Source organism: Phocoena sinus, chromosome X (assembly GCF_008692025.1).
Source record: "Phocoena sinus isolate mPhoSin1 chromosome X, mPhoSin1.pri, whole genome shotgun sequence".
In the NCBI taxonomy this organism is placed as follows: Eukaryota; Metazoa; Chordata; class Mammalia; order Artiodactyla; family Phocoenidae; genus Phocoena; species Phocoena sinus.
Window position 1 is genome coordinate 120,724,548 of NC_045784.1, and position 12,074 is coordinate 120,736,621.

Consider the following 12,074-nt stretch of genomic DNA (forward strand, 5'->3'; position numbering starts at 1 on the left):
TAGGTCAATCCACCTCACTACAAATAACTCAATTTCATTTCTTTTTATGGCTGAGTAATATTCCATTGTATATATGTGACACATCTTCTTTATCCATTCAGCTGTCAATGGACACTTAGGTTGCTTCCATGTCCTGGCTATTGTAAATACAGCTGCAATGAACATTTTGGTACATGACTCTTTTTGAATTATGGTTTTCTCAGGGTATATGCCCAGTAGTGGGATTGCTGCTGGGTTGTATGGTAATTCTATTTTTAGTTTTTTTAAGGAACCTCCAAACTGTTCTCCATAGTGGCTGTATCAATTTACATTCCCACCAACAGTGCAAGAGGGTTCCCTTTTCTCCACACTTTCTCCAGCATTTATTGTTTGTAGATTTTTTCATGATGGCCATTCTGACTGTGTGAGGTGATATCTCATTGTAGTTTTGATTTGCATTTCTCCAATGATTAATGATGTTGAGCATTCTTTCATGTGTTTGTTGGCAGTCTATATCTGCTTTGGAGAAATGTCTATTTAGGTCTTCTGCCCATTTTTCGATTGGGTTGTTTGTTTCTTTGATATTGAGCTGCATGAGCCCCTTATAAATTTTGGAGGTTAATCCTTCGTCAGTTGCTTCATTTGCAAATATTTTCTCCCATTTTGAGGGCTGTCTTTTCATCTTCTTTATGGTTTCCTTTGCTGTGCAAAAGCTTTTAAGTTTCATTAGGTCCCAATTTTTTCTTTTTATTTCCATTTCTCTAGGAGGTGGGTCAAAAAGGATCTTGCTGTGATTTATGTCATAGAGTGCTCTGCCTATGTTTGCCTCTAAGAGTTTTAGAGTGTCTGGCCTTACATTTAGCTCTTTAACCCATTTTGAGTTTAGTTTTGTGTGTGGTGTTAGGAAGTGTTCTAATTTCATTCTTTTACATGTAGCTGTCCAGTTTTCCCAGCACCACTTATTGAAGAGGCTGTCTTTTCTCCATTGTATATCCTTGCCTCGTTTTTCAAAGATAAGGTGACCATATGTGCATGGGTTTATCTCTGGGCTTTCTATCCTGTTCTGTTGATCAATATTTCTGTTTTTGTGCCAGTACCATACTGTCTTGAATACTGTAGCTTACTATAATCAGAAGTCAGGGAGCCTGATTCCTCTAGCTCTGTTTTTCTTTCTCAAGATTGCTTGGGCTATTCGGGCTCTTTTGTGTTTCCATACAAATTGTGAATTTTTTTGCTCTAGTTCTGTGAAAAATGCCAGTGGTAGTTTGATAGGGATTGCACTGAATCTGTACATTGCTTTGGGTAGTATAGTCATTTACACAATGTTGATTCTTGCAATCCAAGAACATGGTATATCTCTCCATCTGTTTGTATCATCTTTAATTTCTTTCATCAGTATCATAGTTTCCTGCATACAGGTTTTTGTCTCCTTAGGTAGGTTTATTCCTAGGTATTTTATTCTTTTTGTTGCAATGGTAAATGGGAGTGTTTTCTTAATTTTTCTTTCAGATTTTTTATCGTTAGTTTAGAGGACTGCAAGAGATTTCTGTGCATTAATATTTTTCCTGCTACTTTCCCAGATTCATTGATTAGTTTTAGTAGTTTTCTGGTATCATCTTTCGAATTCTCTATGCACAGTATCACGTCATCTGCAAACACTGGCAGTTTTACTTCTTTTCTGATTTGGATTCATTTTATTTCTTTTTCTTCCCTGATTCCTGTGGATAAAACTTCCAAAACTATGTTGAATAATAGCAGTGAGAGTGGGCAACTTTGTTTATTCCTGTTCTTAGAGGAAATGGTTTCGGTTTTTCACCATTGAGAATGATGTTGGCTGTGGGTTTGTCATATATGGCCTTTATTATGTTGAGGTAGGTTCCCTCTATGCCTACTTTCTGGAGATTTTTTATCATAAATGGGTGTTGAATTTTGTCGAATGCTTTTTCTGCATATATTGAGTTGATCATATGATTTTTATCCTTCGATTTGTTAACATGGTGTATCATATTGATTGATTTGCATATGTTGAAGAATTCTTGCATTCCTGGGATAAACCCCACTTGATCGTGGTTTATGATCTTTTTAATGTGCTGCTGGATTGTGTTTGCTAGTATTTTGTTGAGGATTTTTTCATGTTTTTTTTTTTTTTTTTTTTTTTTTTTTGCGGTATGCGGGCCTCTCACCGCTGTGGCCTCTCCTGCTGTGGAGCACAGGCTCCAGACGCACAGGCCCAGTGGCCATGGCTCATGGGCCCAGCCGCTCCGCAGCATTTGGGATCCTCCCGGATCGGGACACGAACCCGCGTCCCCTGCATTGGCAGGCGGACTCTCAACCACTGCACCACCAGGGAAGCCCTCATGTATGTTAATGAGTGATATTGGTCTGCAGTTTTCTTTTTTTGCGACATCTCTGTATGGTTTTGGTATCAAGGTAATGGTGGCCTCACAGAATGAGTTTGGGAGTGTTCCTCCCTCTGCTATATTTTGGAAGAGTTTGAGAAGGATAGGTATTAGCTCTTCTCTAAATGTTTGATAAAATTCACCTGTGAAGGCATCTGTTCCTGGGCTTTTGTTTGTTGGAAGAGTTTTAATCACAGTTTCAATTTCAGTGCTTGTAACTGGTCTGTTTATATTTTCTATTTCTTCCTGGTTCAGTCTCAGAAGGTTGTGTTTCTCTAAGAATTTGTCCATTTCTTCCAGGTTGTCTGTTTTATTGGCATAGAGTTGCTGTAGTAATCTCTCATGATCCTTTGTATTTCTGCAGTGTTGGCTGTTACTTCTTTTTCATTTCTAATTCTGTTGATCTGAGTCTTCTCCCTTTTTTTCTTGATGAGTCTGGCTACTGGTTTATCAATTTTGTTTATCTTCTCAAAGAACCACCTTTTAGTTTTATTGATATTTGCTATTGTTTCCTTCATTTCTTTTTCATTTGTTTCTGATCTGATCTCTATTTCTTTCCTTCTGCTAACTTTGCGTTCCTTTTGTTCTTCTTTCTCTAATTGCTTTAGGTGTAAGGTTAGGTTGTTTATTTGAGATGTTTCCTGTTTCTTGAGGTAGGATGGTATTTGCTATAAACTTCCCTGTTAGAACTGCTTTTGCTACATCCCATAGGTTTTGGGTCATCATGTTTTCATTGCCATTTGTTTCTAGGTATTTTTTGAGGCATATTGTTTAGCCTCCATGTGTTTGTACTTTTTACAGTTTTTATTCTGTAATTGATGTCTAGTTTCATAGCATTGTGGTCGGAAAAGATACTTGATATGATTTCAATTTTCTTAAATTTACCGAGGCTTGATTTGTGACCCAAGATATGATCTATCCTGGAGAGTGTCCCGTGAACACTTGAGAGGAAAGTGTATTCAGTTGTTTTTGGATGGAATGTCCTGTAAATATCAATTAAATCCACGTTGTTTAATATGTCACTTAAAGATTGTGTTTCCTTATTTATTTTCATTTTGGATGATCTGTCCATTGGTGAAAGTGGGGTGTTAAAGTCCCCTACTATGATTGTGTTACTGTTGATTTCCCCTTTTATGGCTGTTAGCATTTGCCTTATGTATTGAGGTGCTCCTATGTTGGGTGCATAAATATTTACAGTTGTTATATCTTCTTCTCGGATTGATCCCTTGATCGTTATATAGTGTCCTTCTTTGTCTCTCTTAATAGTCTTTATTTTAAAGTCTATTTTGTCTGATATGAGAATTGCTACTCCAGCTTTCTTTTGATTTCCATTTGCATGGAATATCTTTTTCCACCCACACAATTTCAGTCTGTATGTGTCCCTAGGTCTGAAGTGGGTCTCTTGTAGACAGCATATATACAGGTCTTGTTTTGTATCCATTCAGCCAGTCTGTGTCTTTTGGTTGGAGCATTTAATCCATTTAAATTTAAGATAAGTATCAGTATGTATGTTCCTATTACCAGTTTTTAAATTGTTTTGGTTTGTTATTGTAGGTCTTTTCCTCCTCTTGTTTTTCCTACCTAGAGAAGTTCCTTTAGCATCTGTTGTAAAGCTGGTTTGGTGGTGCTGAATTCTCTTAGCTTTTGCTTGTCTGTAAAGTTTTAATTTCTCTGTCGAATCTGAATCAGAACCGTGCTGGGTAGAGTAATCTTGGTTGTAAGTTTTCCCCTTTCATCACTTTACATATGTCCTGCCACTCCCCTCTGGCTTTCAGGGTTTCTGCTGGAAGACCAGCTGTTAACCTTATGGGGATTCTCTTGTATGTTTGTTGTTTTTCTCTTGCTGCTTTTAATATTTTTTCCTTGTATTTAATTTTGATAGTTTGATTAATATGTGTCTTGGTGTGTTTCTCCTTTTATTTATCCTGTATGGGACTCTTTGCACTTCCTAGACTTGATTAACTATTTCCTTTCCCATATTCGGGATGTTTTCAACAATAATCTCTTCAAATATTTCCTCAGTCTCTTTCTTTTTCTCTTCTTATTCTGGGACCCCTATAATTCGAATATTTGTGTGTTTAATGTTGTCCCAGAGGTCTCTGAGGCTGTCCTCAATTCTTTTCATTCTTTTTTCTTTATTCTGCCTTGCAGTAGTTATTTCCACTATTTTATCTTCCAGGTCACTTATTCATTCTTCTGCTTCAGTTTTTCTGCTATTGATTCCTTCTAGAGAATGTTTAATTTATTTATTGTTTTTCATCATTGTTTGCTCTTTAGTTCTTCTGGGTCCTTGTTAAATGTTTCTCTTATTTTTCCATTCTATTTCCAAGATTTTTGATCATCTTTACTATCATTACTCCGAATTCTTTTACAGGTAGACTGCCCATTTCTTCTACATTTGTTTGTTCTGGTGGGTTTTTTCCTTGCTCCTTCATGTACTGTGTTTTTCTCTGTCTTCTCATTTTGCTTAACTTACTGTGTTTGGGGTCTCCTTTTCACAAGCTGCAGTTTCATAGTTCCTATTGTTTTTGATGTCTGCCCCCAGTGGCTAAGGTTGGTTCAGTGGGTTGTGTAGGCTTCCTGGTGGAGGGTACTAGTGCCTGTGTTCTGGTGGATGAGGCTGGATCTTGTCTTTCTGTTGGGCAGGACTGCATCTGGTGGTGTGTTTTGGTGTGTCTGTGACCTTATTATGATTTTAGGCAGCCTCTCTGCTAATAGATGGGGTTGGGTTCCTGTCTTTCTAGTTGTTTGGCATAGGGTGTCCAGCACTGTGGCTTGCTGGTTGTTGAGTGGAGGTGGGTTTTAGCGTTGAGATGGAGATCTCTGGGAGAGCTTTTGCCATTTGATATTTCATGGAGCCGGGAGGTCTCTGGTGGATCAATGTCCTGAACTCGGCTCTCCCACCTCAGAGGCACAGGCCTGACACCTGGCTGGAGCACCAAGACCCTGTCAGCCACATGGCTCAGAAGAAAAGGGAGAAAAAAGAAAGAAAAAATAAAATAAAATAAAATAAATATTATCAAAATAAAAAATATTACAAATTAAAAAAATTTAGAAGTAATAGAAAAAAGAAAGAAAGAAAGAAAAAAGAGAGCAACCAAACCAAAAAACAAATCCGCCAATTATAAGAAGTGCTAAAAACTATACTAAGAAAAACAAAAAACCAAAAAAAGGACAAACAGAATTCTCGACAAATGGTAAAAGCAAAGCGATATAGACAAAATCACCCAAAGAAGCATTCACATACACACTCACAAAAAGCGAAAAAGGAAAAAATGTATATATATATATATATATATATATATATATATATATATATATATATAAAATAAAAGTAAGAGAGCAACCAGATCAGGAAACAAATCTACCAATGATAATAAACTCCAAATACTTAACTATGATAAGCATAAAACCAGAAACAAATTAGCCGCAGAGAGCAAACCCCAAGTCTACAGTTGCTCCCAAAGTCCACCGCCTCAGTTTGGGATGATTCATTGTCTATTCAGGTATTCCACAGATGCAGGGTACATCAAGTTGATTGTGGGGATTTAATATGCTGCTCCTGAGGGTGATGGGAGAAATTTCCCCTTCTCTTCTTTGTTTGCACAGCTCCTGGGGTTCAGCTTTGGATTTGGCCCTGCCTCTGCCTGTAGGTCACCTGAGGGTGTCTGTTTCCGCCCAGACAGGACGGGGTTAAAGTAGCAGCTGATTAGGGGGCTCTGGCTCACTCAGGCCGGGTGTGGGAGGGGTATGGAATGCGGGGTGAGCCTACAACGGCGGAGGCCAGGGTGACGTTGCAGCAGCCTGCGGCATTCCCCGTGTTCTCCTGGGGAAGTTGTCCCTGGATCATGGGACCCTGACAGTGGCGAGGTGCACAGGCTCCCAGGAGGGGAGGTGTGGATAGTGACCTGTGCTTGCACACAGGCTTCTTGGTGGCTACAGCAGCAGCCTTAGCGTTTCATGCCCCTCTCTTGTTTCTGCGCTGATAGCCGTGGCTCACACCCATCTCGTCAGCTTGTTTAGGCAGTGCTCTGAATCCCCTCTCCTTGCGCACCCCGAAACAATTGTCTCTTGCCTTTCAGGCAGGTCCAGACTTTTATCTGGACTCCCTCCCAGGTAGCTGTGGTGCACTAACATCCTTCAGGCTGTGTTCACGTAGCCAACCCCAGTCCTCTCCCTGGAATCTGACCTCCGAAGCCCGAGCCTCAGCTCCCAGCCCCCACCCACCCCAGTGGGTGAGCAGACAAGCCTCTCAGGCTGGTGAGTGCTGTTCGGCACCAATCCTCTGTGCGGGAATCTCTCTGCTTTGCCCTCCACACCTCTGTTGCTGCGCTCTCCTCCGTGGCTCCAAAGCTTTGCCCCTGCCACCCGCCGTCTCCACACGTCAAGGGTCTTCCTAGTGTGTGGAAACCTTTCCTCCTTCACAACTCCCTCCCAGTGGTGCAGGTCCCATCCCTATTCTTTTGTCTCTCTTTTTTCTTTTGCCCTACCTGGTTACATGGGGAGTTTCTTGCCTTTTGGGAAGTCTGAGTTCTTCTGCCAGCGTTCAGTAGGTTTTCTGTAGGAGTTGTTCCACATGTAGATGTGTTTCTGTTGTATTTGTGGGGTGGAAGGTGATCTCCACGTGTTACTCTTCCGCCATCTTGCAGGTCTCCTCTATTTGTAGACTTTTTGATGATAGCCATCTGACGGTGTGAGGTGATATCTGATTGTTGTTTTGATAGCATTTATCTAATAATTAGCAATGTACAGTATCTTTTCATGTGCCTCTTGACCATCTGTATATCTTCTTTGGAATAATATCTATTCCGGTCTTCTACCCATTTTTTACTGGGTTGTTTGTTTGTTGATATTGAATTATATGAGCTGTTTACATATTTTGCATAATAACCCCTTGTATGTCCTATTACTTGCAAATATTTTCTCCCATTCCATAGGTTGTCTTTTCATTTTATAGATGATTTCCTTTGCTGTGCAAAAGCTTTTAAGTTTAATTAGGTCCCATTCTTTAATTTTTACTTTTATTCCCTTTACTTTGGGAGATGGATCCAAAAAATATATTGCTGTGATTTATGTCAAAGAGTGTTCTGCCTGTGTATTCCTCTAGGAGTTTTATAGTGCCTGGTCTTATATTTATGTCTTTAATCCATTTTGAGTTTATTTTTGTATATGGTGTTAGAGAATGTTCTAATTTCATTCTTTTACATGAACCTGTCCAGTTTTCCTAGCACCACTTTTGAAAAGACTATCTTTTCTCCATTGCATATTTTTGCTTCCTTTGTCATAGATTAATTGACCATACATGTGTGAGTTTATTACTAGGCTATCTATTCTGTTCCATTGATCTATGCATCTGTTTTATGCCAATACCATGTTGTTTTGATTACTGTAGATCTGTCGTATAGTCTGAAGTCTGGGATCATGATACCTCCAGCTCTGTTCTTCTTTCTCAAGATTTCTCTGGCTATTTGGAGTCTTCTGTGTTTCCATATAAATTTTAGAATTATTCGTTCTAGTTCTGTGAAAATTGTCATGATTAATTTGATAGGGATTGCATTAAATCTATAGATTGTTTTGGGTAGTATCCAACTTTATCTTTCTTAATATAACAAATCTTCCCTTGACTTACCTCTGTGAACTCAATAAAATTTGCATCATATAGTATATTTAAAAGATGCTTTCCTTACTTACACTTTTCTTCTTCCATAAATATTTTTTTTTTTGCGGTACGCGGGCCTCTCACTGTTGCGGCCTCTCCCCCTGCGGAGCACAGGCTCCGGACACGCAGGCCCAGCGGCCATGGCTCACGGGCCCAGCTGCTCCGTGGCACGTGGGATCCTCGCGGACCGGGGCACGAACCCGTGTCCCCTGCACCAGTAGGCAGACTCCCAACCACTGCGCCACCAGGGAAGCCCCTTCCATAAATATTTATTGAGCATCTACTATGTACTAGGATTAGAGCTAGTTGCTGAGGGTAAAAAGCTAAGTAATATAGAGTTTATGTACTCATGGATTTTCAAGTTGTGGTACAGACAGAAAATAAACATATCCAAGGACACCTAGGGCAGATACTAAAGTATATGTATATATGTATGTGTACTTAGAATTAATGTTCATAGGGCAGGGGGAACTGGTGCCTATTATTATCTCCTTCTTCCATTGAAGCTTTGATGGAGAATAAGATTCTGAAATTCATTCAACAATATATCATGTGTCATGCACTGTGCAGAATACTTAGAATGTGGCAGTGAACAAATGAGACATGGTCACTGACTTCCTGGAGCTCATAGTCTAAGGGGGAATTTATGGAAGTTCACAATTCACCTGATTCTAGACACTGTATCCATTCACTATGGAGTTTAGAAATCATTACAGTAGTTCCCATATGTGGAATAATACAGAAACAAAATAAAGGGAGAGAACACATGGGAATCATAGAAGGAGGCTGGGTATTGAACATAAATTCTGACTGAGCATTGTCACAGAGTAACCAGCCATCCCAGTTTGCCTGAAACTTTCCTGGATTTAGCACTGGAAGTCCCACCTCCTGTTACACCCAGGACAGTTGATCACACTACTTGTTAATTAGTATTGGTATTGGTAACAGCAGGCAGATGTTACATATATAATAGAATTAAATTAAATTATATATATATAATATTATATGTATAATGTATATAATAGAATTAAAAACACTTTTTATTAAGGAAGATCACCAAAGTGTATGTGTGGTTGTATTGAGGCAGACAATGTAATATATACGATCAGCATTACAAGTTATATTCCATTATCCTAACAACAACAACAGATGAAAATGCTAACTTAGAAGTTTTGCTGGATTGTTTGTTTTCAATTTTGTTACCCTAGGAGCTGTATTTCTCAGAACCCACTTCCTTGTATGGCTCAAGGTTAGAGTTAGCCAAAGTGAAGTTGTGAGAGATTTGAGATGCAGAAGTGAAGCAACAGCCATTGTGTAGCTACAGTAAGAGACAGACACAGAGTTGCTGGCAGTTCCCAGTTTGCTTTCTGTCCTCCCCACGCTATTACCAGCTTTCTTTTCAGATTACCAGTCCTGCTGACCAGAAGTGACCTAGGCCCACCACCAGAGCATCCCTAAGAATGTACTGTACAGAGCTGGTAGACATAAATAGTAAAAAACATTTCACAGACTTCTACACTGCCTCCTTTCATGGGATCAATCCAGATTTCTCTGTAAGCTCTAATTGTTCTGTGCCATGGCAGGTGAGTGACTTTTGTCTGATCCACCTCCCCTTTCCAAATGTTTACTTCCCAAGCTCCTTCACATGGTCTGTTTCCTATAATGAACTCCTTATTCCAAAACAGACTGATATATGGAATAGCAAAAAATTCTGATCTAAATTATCTTTCTTGTCAGCAAAGATGTTTTGATTAAATCAGAAAATGGAGTTCCTTCTACCTTGAGTAACTGTCAGCGGTTAAATGTTAACAGTGTGTCTTTTGCATTTTACTTTATGCTGTCTTCACTCAATCCTTTGACATAAACAGTTCCACTCCTGACCCACGTATTCTCCTGACTTTTAACTAATAATCATAATAATGATTATAATAATTATTAACATGAATTAAACATGCAGTAGTTTCCAAGAACACTGCTAAGCACTTTACATGCATAACTTCTTACTTCTTCACAACAACCCAATGAGGTAGCTTTAATTGACAGTCTGGTATTATAGAGGAGAAAATTTAAACTTTCAGAGATATTTGGTGGCTAAAAGTCACCGAACTGTTAAGTGGTACGATAATAATTAGAACCAAGATTGACTTAGCTCTGCAATTTCAAAAAGCTAATTGTGAAAATGTGCTTATGTTTTCAAGATGCTTTTTCTCTCTCCAATCTAAATATAATGCAAGTATTTCTGAGGGTCTGTGGATTACATATAAAACATCACACTTAACTAGCCCTGCATCTGTCTGTCCACATTTGATAATTCCTGTAGGCTACTATGAGTTAGGTGTTATTATTCCTATTTTATAGGTGAGGAAAATGAGGCTCAGAGAGGTTCAAACACCTGCCAGTAACAAAATAGCCAGAAAGTAGCAGCGACTATATTCACACTCAATCCTTGAAGCAAAGACAATTCTTGATTTGAGATACATGTGTAAAACAGTATGTCTGAAAGGCGAATAGGAATGAAGAGAATGTGGCTGTAGTGAGGCTGACTTCTGGGTTGGGAAGTGGTTAGGCAAGTTGGAGTAGAAGAGACTCGAACAGTAGGCTGGTGCCAAACCATGAAGGGCCCAGCCCGATCTGTTAAGGGATTAAGACTTTGCCTTGAACACAATGGCTTGCCTATGTTTGCACAACTAAGCTGGGATTCAAGTCTAAGCTTTTGACTCCAAAGCCTATCAGAGGATATATCTTCCATTCTATACTGTCATCACTGCTCTCTATTGTACAATATACATGGAAATTCAGTTTATGAATCACATTTATAGCCATTATTTCATTCATTTCTCACATTCAACCCTGTGAGATGAGTATTACTTTTAACCTGATTTAAATATAAAAAAACCTAAAACTTGCTAATAATACTTAAATAAATCCACAGACATGTAGTTAAAATGTGGCAGATCCCACAATGAATCCCCAGGAATCTCACGCAAAATGTCATGCTTTTTCACATCCAATTGCCTACTTGATAACCTATAAATCTCTCCTTTAAACACAAAATGAAAACACTTCATTTTTTCACCAAGACCTACTTCTCCTGTCACCCTTTTCTGGGTAAATACACCACTCTCCAGCAAGTTTTTCAAACCAGAAGATATCTTTAAAACCTGAACATCTGAAGAGTTCAACCTGCATCAGAGTTTAAAAGTACCATTTCCAATTAAGTCACAAAAATTGTCCATCAAAACCCTGATTTTTTTAATCTGTAATATCCCATGTTCCTAACTTGATTACCTCCCCTCTGGTTCCCTGTAGTGATTACCAAGAAAAGTTTGATAACTGATAGAGCCTTGGGTATGTGCAGTATAAGGCTTGGTCAGAGGCCATAGAACTCTATTCTACATTGTTAACAGCGTTGTTAAGGCATGATTGACATACAGTAAACTGCATATCTTTTAAGGGTACAAGTTGATAACTTCTGACATATATATTTGTGTATATAGATATAGATATAGATATATAGATACACCTATGAACTGATCATCACAGTCAAGATAGAGAAGACATCATTCTTTCTTGTAGTTCTTCCATACATTCTCCCACCTACTTCCTGAAAAACTGATCTGCTTTCTGTCATTATATATTAGTTTACATTTCCTATAATTTTTTATACGTGAAATTATATATTTCCAACCAAGAATCCCATACCATCCAAAGTTTCAGTCAGGTACGAGAGTAACATATGGGTAATTTCAGACATACAAGCTCTCAAAAACTTATTTCAAATTCATCCTTCCTTAACCAGTTGCTAGAAGATGTTTTTAACAAAAAATATGAAGACAAAAACTAAGAAAGTGAAAAATATAATAATCAAGAAATAGGACCCAACATAGGAAAGAGGTGAAGTAAATTTCTGGGATGACTATAAAAAGGAATTTTAGCATGACAGCTGTGTGACAGTCCCAGAGATTAACCAGTCCATTGGAGCCAGAAGACAGAAGACCACCTGAGAAATGACTTCAAGAAAAGAAATTTAACTGATT